A 23046-nucleotide genomic window follows, 5' to 3' on the forward strand; every position below is an offset into this window, starting at 1 on the left:
AGCACAATTGGACAGTGAGATGGAGGTGCTATCATTACCGGCTTTTTATGATGTCCGCAGTCTCACAAATAACTCTAGTTTTAAGAAACATTCACTTTCCAAATCTATAAGCACAGAAAATCGATGGCCATACAAAATACACTTAAATGAGTGCATATTCTTAAACTAAGAAAAATAAAACTAGGGTAATGCTATTTACTTTATTAAAACGACATATAACCATTATTGCCAAATATGCACCCTAATATCCTCTCGCACACGGCATAAAAAATAAGCAAGCATGGCAGCGTAATGAAAACAGCTCCTTTTTAACCGTTTGTGAGATATCATCTCGGCTGGTGTTATCTTTCGATAATTGAGGAAATGGAGCAACTTGGATCAACAGCAATGATGGCTGTTGTTAATAAATAATGCAATCAGCACTTAATGCACTGAGGGAATACACAGCCCGCTGCGATCAGAATAGTAATTGAAAAGCCAACTAGTAATGCTGTAATGAAGAGCGTAGAGGAACATTTGGGCAAGATTTTGGGCTTTCGTTCTTTCACAGTATGTTGAGTACATGCTTCTCTAGATTAAAAGGACTCATGCTTAGGACTAACATTTAAAAAAGAGGGCACAAATAGTGTAACTTCAACCAGATAAGACATATTTTTGGCTCCTCTCTGCATATCGACCTTTAAAGACCTAAGTTCATTTGAATACAAAATGCATAAAGGTCAGAACAATTAATTTATAATGAGCTAATTCAAGCAGATCTGAAGTTAACCCTGTTACTCTCATGGTCTAACACCATATCCAAACTGAGGTTGCTATTGTTAAAGTGCACATATTTCATTGCTAAAATACATTGTTATATTGTGTATATGGTATAAGAAAGCGTGGTTTATGGTTAAAAAACACATTATTTTTCACATTTTTGTAGCTCCAGACATACTGCTTTCCCTAAACGCTCTGATTTTGTACAAAGCTCATTTATCTGAAAAGTGATGTGTCTCTGAGTGGCCAGCTGATCTGTATGTTGTGGTTGGCCTGAATAGAGGGTTTTCACGGCGCGTCATCAGAGCGGAAGACGCCATATTGGAGGCACTCCGCATTACAACAGAGCAGACACTGATGTATATGCCGAACGTCGTCAAGGAAAATAGTTAATTATTGCCGTGTTTGAGATGGTACCAACAGTACATATTGAGAAAAACATTTGGATTATTATCGACTTCCAAAAGTTATTAAAAACCAGGGAAAGGAATGCAAGAAATTATCAGAGGAGCGACGCTTGTGGTTGGTAAAGCTCAGGAAAAAGAGTAGTATTGTATTAGAAATATGATTGAAGTACATAAAGTATAAAACAATTATGCTTCTACTTGTTGTGCTTTATTTAAAGAGTATTAAATATGTACTTTAGTGTATGCACAAAATGTACTTAAACACAAATAAAAAATTTGCGCTGCAATGCCTTAATGCCAGTGTGCTTAATTGCTCATAGCAAATTTTCTATTGTAATGATAATTATATTTTTAATAGTAAATGGTAAAAACAATTATTGCTTTTATTTTTTACTGTGCTTATTTTACAGTAAAGCACTTTGGTAGGACACTGGCTATTTTAAATTTGCTATATAAATAAAGCTTACATTGACATATGGGCTCTGCATGAAAACTAGGTAGTTCACTAACTTATATCGGGATATGCAACTGAAGGAAGAATCGCCGGGTCGTCACGGATCCTAGAAGAGGGAGCTCGTAGGGATCTGCACCACCTATAAATTTTAATTTCTCGAAATATCGTGCCTTTTCTTGTGGTCCAAGTCCTTCCCTATATGCCTTTGCATCTTGGATGCGTTTTCTGTTGTTTAGACATGTCTACATTCACTTAAAGTATCCAAAGCGCATAATATTCCATTGTACTCCGTTCAGTTCTTCACACCGAGTGCCTCCACCATGGCCGCGCATCGGGGTTACCGCCCAGAACGTGACGTCGGTGAAAACCCTCTATACGGAAATGTGACGTTCCTTACCATGTTTGAAAGATTCCGTTACAATGCAATGCTAACAGGAGTTAACTTACAGGCTGTGAGTCCAAGCGGGAGGAATTATGATAGTGTCGGTCTTGTCTACATCACCAATCCCAGAAAGTAAACTGTTGCCTACAATCCGTGTGTTTGTTGTAGTCCAAGAAAAGAGATTAAGTTGGAGATGATAACTCGCGTCATTGTTTACTTTGGGGTTTGTACCTTTTACATATCGTTAACATGTACCAATACACACTTACCGTGGGTTCACACCAGCCGCGTTTGATGCATCAAAATCATGTCTACCGCGTCTAGTTTGCCGCTTGAACATTTTGAGTTTACTCGCTTCATTCACGCGTGAGAGGCTGCGCGTGAAATTGTAGTCATCTAGACATTCACACAGAAATTCGCATCATGGGGGGCTTCTGCGACTGCACTCGCTTTCTGTAATCATGTCACTACTAGAGCAAACTCCTGATTGGTAAACGCGGCACATTTTTCCACCAAAGTTCACATTTTTCAACTCGCGCGGCTACGCTCAATTTGCACGAACTAGACACGCGAATGAAGCGGAATTGCGTCTAATTAATAATAATTAGTTACATTTATATAGCGCTTTTCCAGTGCTCAAAGCGCTTTACATATGAATGGGGGAATCTCCTCAACCACCACCAATGTGCAGCATCCACCTGGATGATGCGACGGCAGCCATATTGCGCCAGAACGCCCACCACACACCAGCTTATTAGTGGAGAGGAGACCGAGTGATTTAGCCAATTAGTATGAGGGATGATTAGTAGGCCAATGGGCAAGTTTTTGGCCAGGATGCCGGGGCACACCCCTACTCTTTTCGAAGGACATCCTGGGATTTTTAATGACCACAGAGAGTCAGGACCTCGGTTTAACGTCTCATCCGAAGGACGGTGCTTTTTTTTGACAGTATAGTGTCCCCGTCACTATACTGGGGCATTAGGACCCACACAGACCACAGGGTGAGCACCCCCTGCTGGTCTCACTAACACCTCTACCAGCAGCAACCTGGTTTTCCCAGGTGGTCTCCCATCCAAGTACTAACCAGGCTCAGCCCTGCTTAGCTTCAGTGGGCAAGCTGTCTTGGGCTACAGGGTGATATGGCTGCTGTCTACGGCGCTAAACGCCTCATTCGTGCCGCGAGAACTCCAGACAAGCATCAACTCGTCTTCACATTGACTTAACATTGAAATCACTCGCGCTTGACGGCTCTACTGCGGCTGGTCTGACCGCACCATTACACACCAAAGGAAATTTTAAATCGTGAAATTGGCCATACACTCTAAAAAAAAGTGGTGCTATATAGCACCAAAAGTGGGTCTTTGCTCGTTATCATAGAAGAACCATTTTTAGTGCCATATAGCACCAGTGAAGCACCTGTGTAGAACCACATAGTGCCATGTAGAACCATATTTGGTGCTATAGTGGTGCTATATGGCCCCAATATGGTTCTACACAGGTGCTTCACCGGTGCTATATGGCACTAAAAACGGTTCTTCTATGATTACGACTTGGTGCTACATAGCGCCGTTTGTTTTTAGAGTGTAGTTGCGTTTTAACTTAAGTCTGCACTATAGAAACTAAATACTGTAGTATTACAGATAAATGTATGGTAATACCTTAGTTTGGTGAACACATATTCACTAGTAACAGTGTTGCCAAATTTGCTTAATTTACAAAATAAAAGGTTCCTTAAAAATTAAGGTTCGTAAAAGGTTCTTTGACAGGCTGTGTGGTTTCATAAAGAACCTTTTGCATTGGTATCCTATACTGTTCTTTGAAATGTGTCACAGAATACATAAAGAAAACAAAGAAATGGCTATTTTACAAAGAAACTGACTAAAGAGTTCTTTGGGAAACCAGAAATTGTTCTTGTATGGTATTGCTTTGAAAAACCCAATTTAGCACCTTTATTTTAAACAATCTAAACTCCAAGCCTGTCTTCTTATGTGTGTATTCTGCCAAAAATTTGACAGGAAAGGGTATCTGAATTCAGGGGTGGGCAAACCTGAACTCAACATCACAATAATAAACCTGCATGCAGCAAATAATGATGCAGCTGTCTATGGGGAGTGTTACAAAGATGACACGCATGAAAACAGAGTCAGGTTTAGCTGATCTAAACAGTATCAAACAAACTCAAAAATATATTCAAAACTGCATGATATTAACTTTGAACAGATCCATGCTGCTGAATCATAAATACCCCGAGAACACCAAAGTGAAGATACATATTTACTGATGCTGGTTTTGTCCGCAAAAGGAATAGGATTTTGGGTGCACGAGCAAGGCTAGTGGACCAACTCCGCTTCACTTCTGTAACCGCCCCCGTTTTACCGCTTTCTGCACGTCTCCTATTGAAAAAGAACTAAACACTCGCGGTTGCCGCGTACCGTGTGAAATGCCTATAATGGAACATTACAGCACGTTTCAACTGTCAGCAATACTTAATTCAAATAAATAAAAATAAAACTTTGAACACTGACTGCACCATACTTAAATAGTATCATTAAAGTCAATCTGTGGCACGATATGGGGAACAAATCTTTAAGGGATACTCCAGCCAAATATAAAAATCACCTCATGGTTCACTCACCCTCAAGCAATTCAAGATACATATGTCCATCATCTTTCAGACAAGCACATTTGGAGTTATTGTAGTAAATGTCCTTGCTCTTTCTTGCTTTTAAATGGGTAAAAAACAGGGATCAGGGAACAACTTCTGACTTTAAACCCCAAAAAAGTACATTTATACTCAACAGAGGTACACTGTCAGAAATAGGGGTACAGCTGGGGTCCATTTCTGTCCCCCAAGGTACAATCAACACAAAAGTACCCCATAGGGCTCATTATTGGACCTCAAGGTACATGTATGTACCTTTTTGAGGGTCAAAAAGGTACATATTTGTTCCCAAGCATTAAAAGGTACATATTTGTACCATTTCTTTTAAAGGATAAGGTACAATGTTAAGAGACAGTCTCTTGCCATTTTTTTTTATTTGTTGTTCTAGACAACTGCTGTAAATCTGGTCAGTAACATAAATAACTATTGTGTCAATTTTTGTTTCCTTTAGTTGGACACATGGGTATTGAAGTAGTATTAGTTTTCTTCTGTTCATTGACAGTGTGTTTAATTTTAAATTTTTAAATTTTAATGGACAAAAAAGTTAATTTCACTTAATAAAAACTGTGATATGAACTCAAAAACTGCAATTTATTAACCATTATTTAAACTGAATAAGTACTGAATAACTGAATCCCTCACACACACCGAAAAAAAACCGCGCTTTTATTTTGACACGCGCCCATCCCCCCACATCTCACGGTTGGAGTCAGTTTCACAGAGCAGCGCAGGAGGACGACAGACACATAAAGAACATTAACAGGTAAGCACTGGAAACTCATTCATCATCTTTAAAACATTTTTAAACTTTAAAAATGTGTTGTTTGTCGTGGCTCTTCATTTTAATACTGATTCGGTTACGGTTATTTGTGTAAAGTTGTATAAGATGAGTCAACGCGATATTGACACAGCACTATTGCCTCAGACTCATTTTTATGAGCAGGTTAATCTGCATTAACTACACCACAGTTCTGTAAGTGGAAAAAGTATTCATATTTATGTGTTTCCTCACGGTTTAGGGCAAACGTTTCCCGCGCAAGTTTGAATCTCTCTCAGTCAGTCAGGGGGAGATTAACTGACTGACTTTCTACACGCCACCAAACAGTCAGTTATACAGAAACCTTTTTAAGGTAACGTTACCACATTTATTAATGTATTTATTATGTTGTTTGAGTACACCACAGTTCTGTAAGTGGAGAAATAATTCATATTTATGTGTGTTTTCTCACAGTTTAGTTTGAATCTCTCTCAGTCAGTCAGGGGGAGATTAACTGACAGACTGTATAACGTTACAGGCCACCAAACAGTCTTACCAAGAAACCTTTTACAGGTAACGTTACCACATTTATTAATTTATTTATTATGTTGTTTGAGTACACCACAGTTCTGTAAGTGAAAATTAATTTATATTTATGTGTGTTTTCTCACAGTTTAGCGCAAACGTTTCCTGAGCAAGTTTGAATCTCTCAGTCAGGGGGGAGATTGACTGACTGACTGACTGACTGACTGTCTACTCGCCACCAAACAGTTACACAGAGGTAACAAGGTAACGTTACCACATTTATTATGTTGTTTGAGTACACCACAGTTCTGTAAGTGAAAAATAATTCATATTTATGTGTTTCTCTCTCAGTAAGGACTAACGTTAACTGTCTGTCTGTCTGTCTGTCTGTTCTCAACCAAACAGTCATTCAAGACCTTTTAAAGGTAACATTACCACGTTCATTCATTCATTCATTTATTATGTTGTTTGAGTACACCACAGTTCTGTTAAGTGAAAAATTAATTAATATTTATGTGTGTTTTCTCACAGTTTAGTGCAAACGTTTCCAGCGCAAGTTTGAATCTCTCTCAAACAGTACCAAACAGTAAACCTACACAGAAACCTTTTAAAAGGTAACGTTACCACATTTATTAATGTATTTATTATGTTGTGATCTGAAAATGTATTCATATTTATGTGTTTTCTCACAGTTTAGCACAAACGTTTCCAGCGCAAGTTTGGATCTTTACCATTGAGGGTGGCTGACTGTTTTCGACCAACTATCATTCACACGCAAAAACTTTAAAGGTACCACATTTATTTATGTTGTGAGTATACCACAGTTCTGTCAGTGGAAAATGTATTCATATTTTTGTGTTTTCTCACAGATAAGTATGAACGTGCCCAGAGCAGTTTTCGATCTTTACCATTAAGGAGGCTGACTGACTATCCTCTACCACCCGTCATTAACACAAGAAAAACTAAAGAAATGTTTATCCATATGGACCTATTCATTTACTCATTATGCTGTGAGTACACCACAGTTTTATCAGGGAAAAAATTTATATTTGTGTTTCTCACTGCTTGACAAGGACAGATGTGGCCCTGTTAAAAATGTTTAAATGTCGTTTGGTTTAAGGAACAACACACTGATTTTGTTTTAAAATATTCCTGTTTGGACAGTCTGTTAAAGTCATAAAGGAATACTTGATATATTTCATAAGTAAAGTGTAAATGTAATATTAGTTTTTAATGTTGTGAATTTGGACTGAACAGCACACTTCTGTTTTATATCTAAACCTTTTGTAAAATAAATGATTGTTCAATAAACTGTGTGTTTTATCTTTTCTGTTATCATTTTTTATACTAATGTTTAAAATGTACCTTTACACTAAACGATTGGCTACACCAACACAAATATATTGAGTCATATGCACTTATAATCTAAAGTTTACAGTACTTAGATTGAGATATATGTATAAGTTTTAAAACCATAATCAATGAGTGTACCCTGTCAAAGCCAATTTTGTACCCTTTTTGAAGGGTCCATATTTGTACTGTTAAATAAAGGTACAAAATTGTCACCAGAGGTACAAAACTGGTCTCTTAAGGTACAAATCACAAGGGTACAAATTTGTACCCTCTGCCAAGGGTACAAAAACTGTACCCTTGAGGGTACAGCCCCAGTGACAAGCCATTGTACCCCTAAAGGTACAATTATGTCCTTTCTTTTCTGAGAGTGTAATTCAAACATCTCCAATGGGTTAATAAGTCTTCTGCGGGTAATCAATGCGATTTTGTAAGAAAAATATCCATAATTCTATTGTAATAACTAGCTTCTGGTAATGGTGCCTACTTGGACTTATGCAATTCACGAGATAATTTTACCGTAGTGAGCATTCGTTGCCATGGGTACGTTGCACAGTGACTCTAGTGAATCGCGTAAGTCCAAGATGGCGTCTTTACTGGAAGCCAGTTATTATAGTTTATAAAGTTTCTTACAATATCATATTGATTACCTTTATTAATCCATTTGAGCCGTGTAGATTACATCTGTCAATGATGGATGCACTTTTTTGGGCTTCAGAGGTTGCTCCCTAATCCCTGTTTTCATTATAAGCTTGGAAAAGCCAGGACATTTACTGTAATAATGCCAAATGTGTCATCTGAAAGATGATGGACATCGGATTGCTTGAGGGTGAGAACATCATGGGGAAATGTTGATATGTGGCTATAGTGTATCGCTTTAAATTAATAATAATTTAAGAAAATGTCAAAAAACAAGTTGTCAATAAAGATACAGGGGAAATATAAACTTATTATTAGAACTAAATAAAACTAAACTAACACTGAGAACAAAAACATTTTAAATTATTATAATCTGCTTTTAGAGAGGAAACAATTCTGAGTGCTGTCCTGGACCCTGTGATAACAAGAAACTGACAAAGATTCACAGTCAAGGCTGGCCATGGAAACCAAAAAAAATGATGAAAGCCCTTATCACTTGTTGCTTTTCGTGTTATGCATCATGTAAATGTAATAATTGTAATGTAGAGTAAATTCCACAGTTTGGATATAAGCATTTATTTTAATAACCAATTAGACCTAACACGTTATAAAATATTCATTAAAAGTCTGCCTTCAGAGAGTTGAAATCCTTGAATTCGTTTCATATAAACCTAGAAACCCACCATGATCTGCTTTTCATTATCTGTGTTAAGTGTTTTTTTAACATAGTCTTGCTCTTGCTCATTGACAAACTGGATTCCAAAGCGTTTTTCTTCAGAATCCGTCCAACGCAGCTATTAACTCAAGCTGATGCTAAAATATTGTGAAGGTCTCAGTAAAAGAATTTCTCAACACTTGTAAGATGATACCACAGGGAATATTAATAAAACTGAAAACACCCTAAATAAATACATTTTAAAATTAAAATAGTATTCACTGGGACAGTGGTTCCCTACCTTTTCTTTGGGACCTATCTACACATACAACAATCTGAGCCCCCCACAGCCCTCTAGCATTTACGTATTACACCTGAGGGTTGGGGAACTCAGATTATAAATATTAAAGATATTAATCACTAGACGCATACAGTGCCATGTGTGGGATTTAAATAAACGTTCCCCAGAGAGTACACTCTCATATGTGGGATTTCTGAATGTAGTGACGTAACACACTGTCATTTTCAAACACACACAGAGGTGCGCTGTAAGAAACTCTCATAACAAAACAGCTTCTCAAACAATAATTTTAAGCTTATGATGTGTTTTTATTTCATGTTCCGACCTTTAGAAGTGAAACATGTACAGATTTATATGGCGATAGTGAGGAAAACGCGGTTGACGCAATAGTAATTTATTTATTATTTAAATTTACAAAACAGCTTTTTTGTACAACGTTTTTAGGCATGCCAAAATAAAATGTAGAGTTCATAATGGGGGGGGGGGCAAATCGCCTGCGATTCTCAGTAGCAGTAAATTGCCATCACCTGCTTTCAAATGGAGCGGCATTTACTACACAGAGCCATATTTCACAGAGAAGCTCGGCAAAATCGCATACATTATCGGAGGTGATTTGTACAGTAAATGCTGCTCCATTTGAAAGCAGGTGATGGCGATATACCCATGGGGTTCTATGGGAATTGACTCCCTTTTGGAGCCAGCCTCAAGCGGCCAGTCAATTAATTGCAGTATAAGTCACTTTCGTATTGGCTTCATAAGAGAGATCGGAAGGTTGCCTCTCAGTACTAACACACACACACCAATGTAAAAGCATGAAACAGAAAATAGGGGCTCTTTAAACATTTTACATAAAATATCAATTTAATTTATTGGCAATGTAAGCAAAAGATTTTATAATTTTAATATATATTTTTTATATAAAAATGATTAGTGAAACAATATATACATCTTGATTAGTGAAACAATATATACATCTTTACTTGAACCTAGAAGCATATCAGATCCTGCACCCCAGGTTGGAAACCATCGCAATGGGGAAATAAACGTCAAAACAAAAGCATAAAATTAATTTAAAAAAGATTCAATCTGATTAGATTTCTTTAACAAGCTTCAATTTCGATTTGTCCTCATAACAAATTAGGCTCATCATTGAATCTTGTATTCACTTGCCGAATTAAATCAACATTCATCTCGGCTATATGCAAAAGACTACATAACACATTCCTGACCAGAATACGAATGCTTTTGAAAAACAACGGTCTGAAACTGAAACTGCAACATGACACATCTCCAGTCACAAACATGTCACACGTCTATGACTCTGCGCAGCTTTATGACAGACACCAGACACAACACACTGTCATCCGTCTACCCGGGCCGTCTTTTTTACGTGATCGCTGTGGACAGTAACTTAGATGAGATGCTACAAAGCTTCTCTCCATTCTTGCAGCCATATGACGGTATACTGTAGTGATGTGGTGGAGTAACTGTGGGGTAAATTCAATCTGAGGAGGGTTAGGTGACAGGTTCAATCATTCACCACCTGATTGTGCCTTTTCTTAGATTGAGGTCTGGAGTTGAGATGAGAAATAACACAGTAATTTGTTTCTGAAGCATCGCTGTTAGGTCTCTTAAACTCAGAGCGCCAATATCTCAAAAATGCCCAATGGCAAATAGAAAGCAAGATGTCCATCTTATGATTACTTAGACTGCGCTACTGTTTATTTTTTCTCTCTCAAGCAGTTTAAATTTATGAATCAACATTTCTCTCAGGTTTTACGATAAAGACCAATGAAACTCTGTGTTGATCTGTCAGAGTTAATCTACTTTGCAAAAACACTGTAGCTGTAAACAGCTCTACTTTAAAGGGATAGTTCACCCAAAAATGAAAATTCTGTCATCATTTTTTCATCCTCATCTTATTCTAAACCTGTATGGATTTCTTGTTTCTGATGAACACAAAAGAAGATTTTTAAAAATATAATGGTAAGCACACAGCTGATTGTAACCATCAAGGTTCCCACACCTTAGTTAACTTTAAATTCAAACACCTTTCAAGGACTTTCCAGGTCCATACCCTCAAATTCAAGGACTAAATGTGTGAACACTTTTTAAGTGAGAGCAAGGTTACATCGTGTTACCTTTTAAGATACATTGTTACAGTTCCCTTTCGAGGAAACTCGCGTTGCCTCACTGCGGTGACACTTTGGGGACGCCTCCAGGGGTAAGTGCGTCTGAATGTGTATATCAAATTCAACCAATGGTGAGGCTTAACGACAAAGACAGGGTGATGCGGGAGCTAGGAAGTATATTGCTATCTTAAAGGGCGTGTTGCAGGTTAACCACCACTGTTGATTAATGGGAACATAAATCACTCAAGATATGTATATCATTTTTAAAATGTCTCAAAAAAGGTCTTAAAGACCCTTTTTTTTAATGTTTTTGGTATTAACGTTTTTTTTTAAGCAATTCGGCAATGACGTCACGTTGGGTAGAAGTAGATGAAAGCCTCAGCCAGAGCCATAGAGATAGATGAGACATTTATTGCCGTTTTATTAATACTTACGTTTATAATATGGAAATCATATTTACATAATAGGAAATATATAATGTGGTATACTGCAAAGTTACCCTGCTAATTATTATTTATGATATATGTGGAGATAAATAAAACTTTGCAAATCTGCTGATTCAATCCATTCATGTCCTGACCACCAGGCTAGAGAGTTTTAAACATCCTTAATCCAGACTTACTAGTCTATCATATAATATCTAAAATACATTTTTATGTGAAATAAAAGGAAGTTTTGTTATATTGTTTATGCGATCATGACGAATCACACGATCATTTTATACACAGAAGCAGCGGTCAGCAGCTGCAGCGGGCTTGAAACCGACCGCATACTGCAATAAACAGGCGTTCGGCGGCTTTTTACATCTAAGTATGACAGGCTAGAAACCAATCACTGATCCCCGTATTTTTATAAATCCTGGACATGATTGGACCGGCCGAACGGGTTGAGCACTTTTATATTTGTTGAGCAGAGAGGCTGCACAGTTTGACCAGCGGGCTGCGGGAACCGGCCGCACATCAGACAGACAGACGGTGTTGCTAATATAACTCCCAATGTATAACTAGACCGGCCAACCGGGAAAGTCCCGACTCTCCCGACTGACACTCCGCTACTGGCTGTAGGGAAATGTGTGCGTTTTGATCGGTGTTCGAGGCTCTTACCCCGCGACCAGATGTGACGACGTGAAGCCTCACTCAGCTTCCAGGATTTGAGTCATGCTGCCTGAATTCGTTTGTGCTGAAGATCGCATACACCCATTTCAGCAGGATTATGGTCCCCCTCAAACCAGCACGCACAAGTATGTTAATTGTTTGTTTACTTTCTACACGAAGTTATGCTAACGCTATCTGGCTTTCTGCCTATCTCTCTGTACTAGCCTATCTATCTATCTATCTATCTATCTATCTATCTATCTATCTATCTATCTATCTATCTATCTATCTATCTATCTATCTATCTATCTATCTGTCGTTCTGTCTATCTAGTCTATCTATCTAGTCTATCTATATCTATGTATTTATCTATAATTTGCATTGATATAATCTGAATATTTTACTTTACTCATCTCTCTAGTCACTCTCAATGCTCTTAAGGCAAATTCTCTCCCCAACGTGACGTCATGCAGTGCGTTGAGGGGGAAAGCAGAATCCTTGCAAACCGCTGTACTTTTTCATTTTGTATTCTGTTTTGTGATAACCAACAACATAAAATACAATGGATAACAATTTAAATGTTTATTATCAACAAGCAAATTGCCCAAATTCGTGTAAAAATTTTACCTGCAAAACGCCCTTTAAATATTGCCAAAGATGGCAATACAGGGACAGATGAAGGATGGAAAGGGAGAGGCAGCGTCTCGTTCCCTTCTCAGGGAACAACAGTTACATAACCAGAGACGTTTTCATGTGTCAAACACAACTATGCAAAAAAGCATTTTGGTATAAATCAGCATCCGCATACAGAAGATATAAGCATTTAAAGCGAACAGTCTTTGTATACTAAGAATTTGTATGTTATTATCCTACACTACACAGGGAATAATATGGATTTTTTCCAGAAAAATTCTTGCATAAAATAGATTCAAGCACTTTCAATGACCAGTATCTATGTATGTATATTTTCAAAAACTTCTCAGGGCCTTGAATTTTTACCCCAGATAATGCCAATTGTGTACTTACCATCATTTATCAAAAATTTTTTTCATAATTTATCACATTACTTCCATAATATTTGTTTTCCTACTATGGAAGTCAATAGTTACAATCAGCTGTGTGCTTACCATTATTTAGTAAAATTTCTTCTTTTGTGTTCATCAGAAAAAAGAAATTCATACAGGTTAAGAACAACTTGAGGCTGAAAAATGATGACAGAATTTTCATTTTTGGGTAAACTATCCCTTTTTAAAGCAGTTTTACAAAATCTATATAACTCCCTGTATGATCAGCTATGGGTATGATTTTCTGAAACAGTTTTAGGGGAAATATGAGCAAATATTGATTGCTTAATATTATTTTGGAGCTGTTGCTGGCTAATAATTGTTGAAAAAAAATTTCTCCTAGACATCGGGCAAACATACATTTATTTATTTATTTTGTCTATTCATTCAGAGGGTTTACTTAAGCAATCTTACTGTGTACTTAGATTTTTATTCAATGAAACAAAATTAATATTTCACAGACATCAATGGCTTTACTTTCTGTCTATTTTTCAAGATGCAAGATCTTGCAATTTTTGCATTTCAAGATACACATTTCTAACAGTATGTGTGTTCTCGATGCTCAAACACATGACCTTTATTCTCTTGTTTTCCTATAAGAAATGTGGTGATGAAGATGCAAAAAACAAGTATTCCCAAGTCTTTCAATGACCCTGACAATGAGATAATGACTTTAAACAACAAGCTCCAGTATAAGGATTTGGACTTTGGATATGAATGACACCCATGTCAACCTGTCAATTTCAGAACAGAGATACAGTGACAGTGAGTGAAGTAAATATTGTTGACAGGTATTACATCTCCATCTCTAGCATCATTTCTTGATTTTTTCCTCACAGATACATGCAGTATTAATAACCTCTGTAGTCTGTAGTTCCTGGAACAGACATGCTGATAATGTGATTAAAGCTTTCAGCAACAAACATTCTGGCGGACAGATGATATGCATTATGACACTTGCTTTTAGGGTCTGCTGATATTTTTCTTTACTGAATTTAATCCTGATTTATTCACTGAACTATCGAACTACATCAGAATAATGCTGAATAAATAGCACTAATAATGTACATAAAGTGAAAGTAAACACTACTTTAAGGAATTCAGAGTCATATAAAGATACTATGTCATATAAGCTGAACAGCACTGTATTTTAGCATTTTACGTTTTGTGGTTGGTGTGTTGTTTAAAGGTGCTGTGTGTAGTTTCTCTGTCCACAGCTCACCCCTCGCTTTCAAAATGCATAGAAAAGCTACAGTAACCACCAACAGGACAAACATGCCCTGAGATAATATAGTGATGAGATGAACTCTACAGTGCAGTTTGTCAGTTTAGGGCTACTTTAAACATGGCTGCGTGAAAAGGCGACTACAATGTAAGGAAACCAACGCTGTATGTAGATAAAACGGCTCATTCATGTAAGGTCTTTATACACCACTGAAAACATAGTTATGTATATTGTATTGCATTTCTGTCAAGAGATCCTCTTAAAAGTTACACAATGCACCTTTAAATGACACAGAGACAGTACAAAATGACAGGAAGGGAGAAAAGAAATAAAATCTATAATGAATATTAGCTAAGCAACTTAAATGATACCTGAAAAAATGAACTAATGCCTGCTGGTTTGGCTAAGTATGTACTATGTTTTAAAGAAGTTCTGTATTTTTAAGAGCGTTTATGTGCAGTGATGGTTTATTGTTTCTCTTTGGTTATTAACTGCACATTTTTTGTTTAATAAGTAATATCTAATTGAATTAAGTTTAATTAACCTTGTTCACTGAAGCGCGCATCTGCCGTACACAAGGCAATCTGGGCAAACTGACAAAAGTCAATGCGCACTTTAAATTGCACACTAATGATATTGATTGTTAAATATAACATTTATGTAATGTGTTCTTCAAAACACAGTACACACTTTAATTAGCTTCATTAGCATGTTTTAAGTCCTAAGCATTAAATGTGAAAAGCATCTCTGTCATTTTATGTAGTTTTTACCACCTACTTTAATTGTATCTATTAAATTAAATTGGATGAAAATTTATATATATAAAAAGTTAAAGTGAATATGTGCTGTGCTTAGATATTTACATGATATTGATAAAGTATAAACCTCAAGGCAGGAATACACAAAACTGTCTCGACCTGTGGTTAGTTTTTTTAAACCCTACTTATTGTGATAGGATTGTTTGATTCATTTAGTCAAACCTTTCTACTAGAGTACATTGGGATTGCTTTTATTCATAAAATGTATTTATCTTAATTGCAGGAATGTAATAATCAATTAACTTTTCATTTCATGTGCATTATTGCAGGTTTTTAATTTAAATCATTGTGTGTTAAAAAAAGTTAAAGCAATATTTTGTGTCCATTCTTTTGAATCAACCAACATTGTGACTTGTTTTGCGTCATAAGTGCAATTTGAGTCACACAGGGAGCAACAGTTGAATAAAGGAAAGTAACTCCAATTCATTCATTTCTCAAAGAGATGTTTTCAATCTTTTGAAACAGACCTGCGATGAGCTTTATGATATATGCTTCTATAAAAGCCAGTCTGTGTGAAGGTCCATTAACATCCAAATTCCCTTGAAGATCTACACCTTCAACAGCTGCACCTTTAACCTCCTTTACAAAGACCAGCTGCTGTTACCAAAAATATGCATTTGTGACTTAAGAGCTCAGCAATGACATTGCAAAGCATTGAAGCATTGCAAATGACATAACTGAGTCTACATACACCAAACCACCTTTATATTTGTACATATAGTAATATATCTCAGCACTTTTTACTCAGTTGCAAAGCATTGTGGGTTGCATTGTTCACCATCTCATAAAGGAGTCTTGAGGAGTCATGATCCATTTCATCACAGTCTGTGTGGTTTAAAAATATTATTTTTAGACCCCAAAAATATGAGAAAATGAATAGGATATAAAGCAAGACCATTGAAAAGTGGATAGTCAGTGTTATGCCCCATAGGGAAATCATTGATATAAGGAAAAGAAAAATCTGTGGCCAGACAACCGCGACCAGACAGGCTACCTCAGAGTGCATTGCAAGGTGGAACCACACAGATGCCAGACACATAGCTACGATCCTTCTTATCTGCCTCAGACATCACATGACATCGGAATCATCAGTCAAACGGCCTGCTGATTTGTCCAATAAGTGCTTTGAACAGATAAGCTGGAGAAAAATGACACAGGTACCATTACTTCTGCTTGAGTCACTATGCCATATTGTTCAATAGTTTAAGATTATTTCACGGGGCTGTTGAATGCTTTATTCTGATTGGTTGAGAAATGTTCCACAGGTGTTGATTATTTTTCTTTAAACCGCACACCTAACCTGTCAAATGTCTTAAAGTAACCACCTGACAATGTTTGCTGTAACCGTGGTATAAGCATTATAATTAACTTTGGTCCTTTGAATTATGTTTCAAATAATGCAGACCCGCAGTGTAATGGCACAACGTGACCATTATTTTTCGAATAATTAATCGGCCCTTCGTCAACTATTCCGCTTATAATATGGTTTCCAGAAACATAGCTCTGGTGCCTATTTTTAAGAGAATTGACAGGTGTTGTTTACAAACAAATAATCAACACCCATGGAACATTTCTCAGCCAATCAGAATAAAGTATTCAAAAAGCCTGTGGTATAAGTAAGGGATAATGTAGAGGCAGCCGGTAGTTATCGGGAAATAAGCCCCGACAGTGTGATCAGGACCCGACGCGAAGCGGAGGGTCTTGTATCACACTGAAGGGGCTTATTTCCCGATAACTACCGGCTGACTCTACATTATCCCGCTTATTACACGGCTACTTGTCACATAAGAAAAAAAACTGGACATGAATATGAATTTGAAACATTTTATTGGCATATTTGTTTTAAATTAACATTTTTATCCTTCCGCGAAACTTTGCACAGATGCATAAAATGATCGTAATACCTTATTAAGATCCTCTGCTTCATACTTGTCTGTCTCCATTTTTTTCTCTTTTAGCCAGTCTTTGAGAAGTTTTAATGCCCATTCTGTATTTTTTTGTGTGTTGGCTTCGTAGCTGTCATGCTCTATTTTGTCAAGTTCAGTCTCAGTAAGCTCTCTGTGTCTTGTCGTGGTTGTCCAGTGTTTGTCACAAGATGGCGCCAAACAGACAGTAATCTTTAGTGATCTTTATTGGCGCGGAGCGATCTTACTCATAAAAGTAGTACCGGCTATGCGTTATTATTTTGGAGCGGTTATTATTCGAAAAGAACGAACCTGCAAATGTCTCAACTGACCAATCAGAATCAAGCATTCCAGAGAGCCGTGTAATAATTGAAAATAATCCACACCCAAGGTTGTAATGTGGCACGACACAAAGCGGAGTTACATATACCAGTTTAAATGAAAAACAATAAATAATTCAAAACTCTTAGCAAGTTCAAAAAGGACAAAGGGAAATTTGAAGTTTTGGCTTTTGTATGAATATGTCAGCCTTAAGAATATCTACATAAAAAAATGTTGCTATTTTGAGGCAACTAAAATAGACTACGCCATTGACCAACTAAAATGTGGTCTAAAGTCAATGCCGCAATATTGTTTTTGTTATTTAATGAGCACGTTAGTAATATGCATCTATAAACTGGACGACATGTGGCGCAATGTGTATCAATGCACGAAGCAAGTGTCTTTTGCTAGTTTCAATCCGGCGCAATTATCATGTTCACGTTTAGCTCCACGTTGTTTAAACAGCAAATGCATTTGTGCCCAATTTTGCAGCCATAGGCGTTCTAGTCTGAAAATGAGGTGTGTTTAGGCGAATTGTTGACGCGTTGCTATTTTGAGGCAACTAAAATATTGTTTTTGTTATTTAATGAGCACATCAGTAATATGCGCCTATAAACTGGACGACAATGCACATTTTTTTTTAATGCTACCCCACAGATTTATTGTATATGATGACTTTGTACCTGTGGATATGATGAGAACCGTTTTAAGTAATGCTTTTAAAAGCACTCACAGGGCTGTCCGAGTGCTGAAACCTCTCCACGCGTTTGTAAATTCTTTACAAATAAAGTATTTTTAGAGTACAAACCTTTTCTTGCATATTTGTAAATTATTTTTTTGAGATAACACTGATTATGTAGGCTATCCATACATTTATAGCAATTAAAAGCCTGCTAAATTTTCTTCCATGACTGAACTTTTAAAGGTTTTAATACCAAAAAATAAAAGTTTCAATACAAATGAAAACACCACATTTTTTCTTCTTCCTCCACTTTGTTTTCAATTTAGTTCACAAATTCCGCCATCTAAATAGGGAATCGGCATGGCGCCAGGTACAACTGGCTTTTAAAGGGTATGAGAGCTGAGACTCTCATTGGTTTATTGCACGTTACGCCAAAAAAACACCCATTACTCATTACGAGAATAGGAACAACCCTTTTAGGCTTGGCACACAAAATTTTTTCCTGTTGTTAAATTAGCAAAAGACGAATCTGACTCGCCCGCCTATCCCTTTAAGGCCTAGTCCTGTATTTATCTAAACCTGAAAGCAATATAGATTGACAATTTTTAAACCATCATCCAGCACTTTGTCTTCTCATCAGATTCCAGGTTGTGAGGTAAACTAAACACTATTGGCCATTTTAAAAGAGGGAGGAGACGCTCAATATGTTTTGCCGTAACTTCCTTTTTTAGTGGAAATTACATCAATGCATCGAACAAGGCTGCGCATTTCACTTTGGTGGGTCTTTAACCATGAGGGAATAAGGAATGTGTGTTTCATTTCAATTACGCTTTAAATCGTTGACTCGGCAGAGCAGACAGCCACTCTGAAAACTAAATTCTCCCTGTACTCACACAGGCAGAACATGCAAGGAGAAACCTCCAAACAGCTGGGGACCACAGAGCTGCATCTCATGCAGAAATTGCATCTCCCCCTTCGCTTGAAATCAAACTGCAGTCTGCCACTCTAATGAGAACGCAATCAATATTACATAGCAATCTATTGACCTGTGGATTGTTCAAAACTGCCAAAGATGCAATTTTCTTTGCAACGGTCCTGTTCCTTGTCAACATGTTAGCGTGCCGACCACCATCTTCGGCGTCTTTGTAAACAACGAATTAGGTGGATGCTGAGGGCCAAATCTATTAGTCGTGGAAACATTTTCCAGCAAATATTGCAAAGACAGCCTTTGATCTCTGCAGCTAATGCCGAGGGCTGTGCGATGCGTTAGAAAGCCATTGTTGCTTTATTCTGTAGCTGGTGATATTTTGCTATCACGTCCCGTTTCTATTTATACAGAGCAACACTGAGCTGAAAAAGCAGTCCCAGGTGAGTTTATGATAGCCTCTCGCTTTTAGCACAATCCTCATAGCCATAAATTAGGGAAACACAGTTTATTGTGTAGCTCCTAATGGCCATAGCGGCAAACACTTTTTTTCCATACCCCAGACTCTGAATTCCTGGCAATAGGCGTTTGGCTGGAAAACAAGAGAGAACAGCCAGAGATAGTTATTATTTCATTGTTTTGTACACAGACTGCGTGTTAATTTGATGCAAGGCACAGCAAATGTTAAGGAGGATGTTAAGAGCCGTCGTAAGGCACAAACAGCCTGAAGTAATGATCTACCAGGGGGAAACTTTTCATGCCAATAGGGGAAAAACAGTATTTTAAGCAGGCCCGCTGGCAAGCGTACAAACGTGCACACGCGTACGCATAAACCAACTTCAGAGGCAATCCGAGAGAGAATTGATCTGATAGCATCCAGGTTCTGGAAGGCACAGGGCCTAATGCAATCACCATAAACAAATGTTTTTCACGGCAGTTGAGCCACATATCTCAGGAGAAGTAGCAACACCTCTGCCAGACTCTAAAATCGGAAGTCATTTTCTTATTTCGCAGATATAACTCCAGTCCCCTCCGTGGACGAACCCCTATCTGTATTTGACAAGCGCTTTAAAGCCATCCGCTAAACTGTAACAACTTTTTCAACCTGTGCGCCCATGCTTGGAATCAGAACATCTAACGCAAGCTTAAAAAGATAGGACGCCGTTTTTTGTCTGTCGGCGAAGGTAATACTTAATAGTGCACTATTGAGCGGTAAGATAAAGATAGCTGTCAGGCATAACAATGTGTCCTGATGCGTCCTGGGGTTTCGGGTCAGCCCGGATCCCGACGGATTCGGTCGACTCCAAGAAAATTCACAATGTACACATAAGCTCCTCCCTATTCCCATAAGTCTTATCTCTTTAAGTTCTTAAATGGAACGCTTGTCTGTCACTTTCTTGGCAGAGAAAGGAGGGGGAAAATGCAAAAGGAGGACACAAACTCTTCCAAAATGGATTAAGGACTTCACAGGAATGTGGCTAATGGCAGAAAGAATGCAGTAGGCATTGTTTGTGTGTTTATGTGTGGGTTCGCTCTGACAGTACTGTATATGATGGAAAAAATTGTTGAACTGGTTGATTGATGCTGGTAAATGGCAATATCCATCTGTATGTTTACAAGTAATTATACTGTGCCAAAACTGTCAGTTACTAATAAGGGTAATTAAAAGATTGCTAATATATGTACAGAAGACAGACAAACAGTTACATACAGTTAAATATATATCGTTACACATCTCAGAACAGTACATCTACTTGTCTGTCCCTCAAGTTTTTTTTTTGTGATTCTGCTATCGTGTAACACAGCCGAAAATCAACAAAATGTTGCGTTATTTCGCAATCCTGCATAATCTGTTATTTCATCGCAAAATAATCCCAAAAATTGAAAAGGTCTCATAATTTTTATAGAATGATCTAATATTCTGTCATGATACAGAGTAGACAACTTGGTGAACATTTCTGGCTTTATTTTACTAACGCACAATCTCTGTCTCTAGCACACTGCACCCGACTACCAGCACCCCACTACATTATATCTTCTTTAATTTGAAAGTTTTTTATTGTAATCTAGTACAATGCATTATTTTCATGAGGATACATACATGAAAAATATGTGAAAAACCTGTGTGGCACACCTGCTGTCTCACATAAATGCCAAAAACCGGGTGAAGCAGGGTCATAATGCATTTCAATTTACTGTTTTGTAGTTATATTAAGTTGTTCGGAACTTGGGACACAAAAGAGGAATCTGTCGACTATCATCTCATCTCAGCATTAGCAAACATGTGCCGCCTGTCAGCCCGTGAGGACCGAACTGTACACCTTTCAGGTTTTGCACTTGAACAGTCACATGCACGCATAATAATAACACACAAGTAAACACACAGCCTAGGTAAAGGGTAGTTTTGGACTTGTGGTTATTATGCAGTACTGTAGGTCAGTCATTTTCAAACTTTTTAAAGAACCACCCTAAAAAAAAAAAAACATTACACAACGCACCTCTATCAGTGTTTGCCATAAGGATGTTTTTATTTTTTATTCATTTCAAACATTTATTTAACATTTGTGTGGCTGAAGTGGTTAATTATTTTAATAACATTTTTCTTAATTCAACATGGCAATCCAGTATTTAAAATCACTGTGTTACTTAATTACTTGAGAACTTCTTAATAATAATTTAATATTAGACAAAGTAAAAAATTTATTTTGATCTCAAAAGTTTTATTTTGTGCCACCAAACTTACTCGTGTAGCTACTCTTGTAAACAGTCTTTAAATAGGGAAACCATGGAAGTTTGGTGGCTTCTAAACTCTTCCATGTTTGGAGCCATAGGAATGAATGGGGCTAGGCTAAATGCTAACACATTCACGAGGTGTTGCACAAAGATTAAAAGTGCTAGCAATATTGTTTTCCTTTAAGTGAAAATTTTATAAACTCACAGTGTACACTGCAGTCTTCAGGCTCATGGAATCACAGACAGCAATATATTAATAATTCTTAAAAAATCCATGTGCATGAGTCTGGTTATCACAGATTTTGTTATGGAGATAAAATTAGGCTCTGGGGTTTTTGGTAGTTTTTCAATATGATTTTTAACATGTTTTTTCTGTTATTTCTCCATGGCATTTAAGATCGACCCCGAAGCGATGCATGACGTCAGACTGAATAAGCAAATAGGGTCCCAAGACGGAATCACCAGAAGCATAGTAATATCGCAATATGTATACCGCAATGGTATGCAATAACTGACTTTAATACTAGAAAAAGTTACTTATAGTTTTAGGGTGATACGGTTGGCAGAGAGACTGGTGAGAAAGAGAGAGTGATGCAATTTATTTAAAAAAAAAAAACTTTTTTGTTGGTTATATCATTTTCAGTGTTTAAATATATTATAAAATACATTTTAACAAAATTAGCATTATCGTTTCACATACCCATTTAGCAAGTTATCACATACCCCCCCCCCCCCTTAAGGCAGACCCACCCTAACTCCGCCCCTAAACCCAAAGTCACTGTGGCGAAAGAAGGTGTACAAAAATGACCAAATGAAAACGCGTTCATGTGAAAAAATCATCTAGTAAAATGTGTTAAAATATTAACAAATATTCGTATTAAAAAATATTCTGATACTACATTCATTATTACAGAAAAAACATTTTTTATAGCACTGGTGCAAACCATGAAAAGACAAATTATCCTCTAGAAATCTCATTCACAATTAAGAATTTGGCAGATATAAAATCCTGCTAACAGACACACATGAATCAAACAATAAAGACAGCCTTAAAGATGTTTTCTACAGCTTCCAAAGCATTTCAGCACCAATATCACTTGCGGCACCCAATAAGATCAAGCACATAGGGATGAAAAGCAATTAGGCATAAATGGGAACGTGTTAGAACGAAGCAGCTCGAAATGATTATTTTGTAAGCATCAGGGAGCCCCATTGACTGTCTATGATCCTGAACTAATAGAGGTGATGGACATGCAG

The 23046-nt window shown here is 37.2% G+C and overlaps 1 protein-coding gene, 1 long non-coding RNA gene and 1 pseudogene across 4 annotated transcripts in view; 1 reads left to right on the forward strand and 2 right to left on the reverse strand.

Moving 5' to 3' along the window:
• Nucleotides 1-23046, reverse strand: part of thsd7ba (thrombospondin, type I, domain containing 7Ba) — a 259565-nt gene that overhangs the window by 228941 nt on the left and 7578 nt on the right. The window lies entirely within an intron of this gene.
• LOC135731113 (5S ribosomal RNA) lies at nucleotides 3037-3153 on the reverse strand (annotated as a pseudogene).
• Nucleotides 4846-7659, forward strand: LOC135730989 (uncharacterized). Of its 2 annotated transcripts, XR_012335137.1 has the most exons (7): nucleotides 4846-5427; nucleotides 5684-5794; nucleotides 5896-5994; nucleotides 6095-6371; nucleotides 6478-6560; nucleotides 6639-6735; nucleotides 6816-7659. It is a non-coding gene; the product is annotated as an uncharacterized lncRNA (long non-coding RNA). The 2 variants fall into 2 exon arrangements; XR_010526159.1 differs by lacking the exons at nucleotides 6095-6371; nucleotides 6478-6560.

This window comes from Paramisgurnus dabryanus, chromosome 15 (genome assembly GCF_030506205.2).
Source record: "Paramisgurnus dabryanus chromosome 15, PD_genome_1.1, whole genome shotgun sequence".
NCBI classification, from domain to species: Eukaryota; Metazoa; Chordata; class Actinopteri; order Cypriniformes; family Cobitidae; genus Paramisgurnus; species Paramisgurnus dabryanus.